This window comes from Brienomyrus brachyistius, unplaced genomic scaffold (genome assembly GCF_023856365.1).
Source record: "Brienomyrus brachyistius isolate T26 unplaced genomic scaffold, BBRACH_0.4 scaffold218, whole genome shotgun sequence".
Taxonomy (NCBI): domain Eukaryota; kingdom Metazoa; phylum Chordata; class Actinopteri; order Osteoglossiformes; family Mormyridae; genus Brienomyrus; species Brienomyrus brachyistius.
In genome coordinates this window covers 135,176-140,000 of record NW_026042493.1, presented here as the reverse complement: position 1 = coordinate 140,000, position 4,825 = coordinate 135,176, and positions in this window count along the sequence as shown.

Genomic DNA, 4,825 nt, shown 5'->3' with positions numbered 1-4,825 from the left:
TTGTCCCTGTTATTTATATATATATATATATATATATATATATTCACAAAATTTCACTCTAGAGATAAACATGAAATGAAATATCTTCAGGCCCATCCTGACCCCTGAGAAGAGAACACACAGGCAATTTATTCCTTTATGAATTACCTGCCAAAATTACTTAATTTATAATTAATGGGCCCTAACATATCTGCATAAAAAAATTAAACCCACATCACACTTTGATTTTTACCAAACTAGCTGTTCCAGTATTGGAGGGATAGGGATGGAGAAGTTGTCAGTCAGATAATCATTAGTGGTGGGATCATGTGGAACGTCAGGTACATTATGCAACGTTGTCCCTGTTATTTATATATATATATATATATATATATATATATAAATAACCGTCGGTTAAATTAACCGACGGTTAAGTCATATTAACCGTCGGGTCACTGTCTGTGACATTGCAAATCGGTACATTGCTAAAATAAATGTAAATGGCCCTCTCAGCCTAAGTCTTTGACTTCTGGATATACATGCATTCTTTGAAATTACCACCGTGTGGCACTGCAGACTACAATAGCTCACAAGGCATAAACTACCTATCCCCCAGCAAACTTGGAAGGCAGAGACATTACATTGGTCTAGCTGTGGCTAGGGCTTTTGTTTTCTTGATGGCTGCTTAACACCTCTGTGAGGCACACATACAGACACCCATCCCCAGCAGATTGTGAATGCATACACAGTGAGTAACTTAAAGGGATCTATTTAACAATTTGGCATTTACCATTTTTTTTTATAAACAAATAATTTGATGGAATTATGTTTTGCAGTTGCACAGTATCCCTTCGAAGACTACAATCCTCCACAGCTAGAGCTTATTAAACCTTTCTGTGAAGATCTTGACCAGTGGCTGAGTGAAGATGACAATCATGTAGCAGCAATTCACTACAAAGCTGGAAAAGGACACACTGGTGTAATGATACGTGCTTACTTACTACACAGAGGTAAATTTTTAAAAGCACAAGAAGCACTAGACTTCTACGGTGAAGTAAGAACCAGAGACAAGAAGGTTACTAGCAATTTTAAGTCTCCATCCATGTTGGTGGACCAGGCGGCCAGGGCCAGAGACAAAAAATAACCATGCAGGACTCTGTCGAGGCCTTTTGGTCAAGATGTTAAATTATGATCTTCCATATTAATCAAGAGGTTGTATAACTCATATAATTACACCTCCAATATATTGTGTCAAATTAGAGTCACCATATGCTTCTTTCTTTCAATTATAAGCTACGGCCAGGTGCTGAGGAAAAAAAAAGTTTAAAATACTGATTATAAACCCAGTGGTTTTAGAGCAATGCAACAAAATATTAGGATATTCTCCTCTTGCTGCCAGGGCTTTTGTTTGATTGCTGGCAGTTTCACACCTCTGTTATGCACACAGACAGTTACCCATTCCCCAGCAGGCTGCGAAAGGCAGATATCACACCTAGGACCATTTAGGGAATAAAAGGCCTTAAGTTTTATAAGTTTAAGTTTAAAGTTTTCTTAAGGCTATAAAGCCAAAGTGTGCATCAAATTAAAGGACAATATTTGTGGTCCACAAAGAGACCAGACAAATGTCTATAGCCCCAGCAGTCAGAATCACGCAGAGAGAAAACTCTGGAACTGTGGGGAAGAAATTGAGCACAATGCACAAATACATTACAGGAGCCATGATGTATTTAATTGATGACTGTGATTTTCTTGTGATTTTTGATAAATTAAATGTTTGCTCATTCGAATGTCTGCACTATCAACTAATAGGGAATTCTTTTTGAAATTCTGAAAATAAAATACTTGAGTATCTTCATACAGACACACACACACATATACATCTATAACACAATTAACATTTACCAGTGACCTACAATATAGCCTTGATATATACACACACACACATACAGACACCCATCCCCAGCAGGCTGCGAATGCATATACAGTGAGGACTCTGACACTAAGTGCTTGTGATGTGTGGCTGACCTGCAGGTCACATAGATATTTGTTACTTTATAAAATAATAATAATAAAAACCCATATATACTAACATGTCCTCACTAAATCTCGCTCCAAGCTAGCGGGAGCTGTGAGCAAATGAAATGGATATGTCCTCTTTGTTTCTGAAAAGCAGCACTATGCTCTTATGCAGCTAGGAATAAGGATGAGCCAAGTGGCCTAACAGTATGCAAAAGATAAAAATGCAGCTAAGGGAAAATATTAATGCATAATCGTATGGTCCGAGATCATTTATATATATGTACCCACTCCTGACATGGAGCTATATACAAAATACCTGTGTGATACTTAATCACACCAAGGACCATTTAGGCAATAAAAGGCCTCAAGTTTTACCAGTGCGACCCACAGGTCATTTACACAAACAGTTAACATTAGCATCTGAGATGAGGGGACACAGACTTTGGAAGGGCATGACAGCCAGAGTCAGTTCTGTTTGCACTCCTACCTGAGGCTATAAAGTCAAAGTGTGCATCAAATTAAAGGACAATATTTGTGGTCCACAAAGAGACCGGACAAATGTCTATAGCCCCAGCAGTCATAGAGCAACCCTCAAAAATATTAGGAGCATTATAGACTTTATGACAGTGATCTGTACAGGAGAGGCAGCCTGGGAAATGGCTACCACATCTAAGGAAGGCGGCAGGCATGGAAATTACCCACAGCTGATATGGGGACATTGGCCCTTCGATCATCGGATTAAATTATGATCTTCCATATTAATCTAGAGATTGGAAAAACTTGTATAATTACAGCTAATATTCATCTCGTGACTATCCAGCAGAAATCACTGCAAGAATGCACTTATAGAAATTTATTCACTAGGCATCTCAGTATCTTCCCCTCAGTTTAAATGCATTCTTGTCCCCCAACAGACTGGGAAGGCAGCTATCAGACAGCTGCAGCAGAGGTGTTAAGTGGGCACTTAGTCAAACAATACAAATGGCTTGCTCTTCCACAGACCAATGGCTGACTAGAATCACGCAGAGAGAAAACTCTGGAACAGTGGGGAAGAAATTGAACACAATGCACAAATACATTACAGGAGCCATGATGTATTTAATTGATGACTGTGATTTTCTTGTGATTTTTGATAAATTAAATGTTTGCTCATTCGAATGTCTGCACTATCAACTAATAGGGAATTCTTTTTGAAATTCTGAAAATAAAATACTTGAGTATCTTCATACAGACACACACACACATATACATCTATAACACAATTAACATTTACCAGTGATCTACAATATAGCCTTGATATATACACACACACACATACAGACACCCATCCCCAGCAGGCTGCGAATGCATATACAGTGAGGACTCTGACACTAAGTGCTTGTGATGTGTGGCTGACCTGCAGGTCACATAGATATTTGTTACTTTATAAAATAATAATAATAAAAACCCATATATACTAACATGTCCTCACTAAATCTCGCTCCAAGCTAGCGGGAGCTGTGAGCAAATGAAATGGATATGTCCTCTTTGTTTCTGAAAAGCAGCACTATGCTCTTATGCAGCTAGGAATAAGGATGAGCCAAGTGGCCTAACAGTATGCAAAAGATAAAAATGCAGCTAAGGGAAAATATAAATGCATAATCGTATGGTCCGAGATCATTTATATATATGTACCCACTCCTGACATGGAGCTATATACAAAATACCTGTGTGATACTTAATCACACCAAGGACCATTTAGGCAATAAAAGGCCTCAAGTTTTACCAGTGCGACCCACAGGTCATTTACACAAACAGTTAACATTAGCATCTGAGATGAGGGGACACAGACTTTGGAAGGGCATGACAGCCAGAGTCAGTTCTGTTTGCACTCCTACCTGAGGCTATAAAGTCAAAGTGTGCATCAAATTAAAGGACAATATTTGTGGTCCACAAAGAGACCGGACAAATGTCTATAGCCCCAGCAGTCATAAAGCAACCCTCAAAAATATTAGGAGCATTATAGACTTTATGACAGTGATCTGTACAGGAGAGGCAGCCTGGGAAATGGCTACCACATCTAAGGAAGGCGGCAGGCATGGAAATTACCCACAGCTGATATGGGGACATTGGCCCTTCGATCATCGGATTAAATTATGATCTTCCATATTAATCTAGAGATTGGAAAAACTTGTATAATTACAGCTCATATTCATCTCGTGACTATCCAGCAGAAATCACTGCAAGAATGCACTTATAGAAATTTATTCACTAGGCATCTCAGTATCTTCCCCTCAGTTTAAATGCATTCTTGTCCCCCAACAGACTGGGAAGGCAGCTATCAGACAGCTGCAGCAGAGGTGTTAAGTGGGCACTTAGTCAAACAGTACAAATGGCTTGCTCTTCCACAGAGCAAAGGCTGACTAGAATCACGCAGAGAGAAAACTCTGGAACAGTGGGGAAGAAATTGAACACAATGCACAAATACATTACAGGAGCCATGATGTATTTAATTGATGACTGTGATTTTCTTGAGATTTTTGATAAATTAAATGTTTGCTCATTCGAATGTCTGCCCTATCAACTAATAGGGAATTCTTTTTGAAATTCTGAAAATAAAATACCTGAGTATCTTCATAGAGACACACATATATATCTATAACATAATTAACATTTACCAGTGACCTACAATATAGCCTTGATATATACACACACACACACACACACACATACAGACACCCATCCCCAGCAGGCTGCGAATGCAAACACAGTGAGGACCCTGACACTAAGTGCTTGTGATGTGTGGCTGACCTGCAGGTCACATAGATATTTGTTACTTTATAAAATA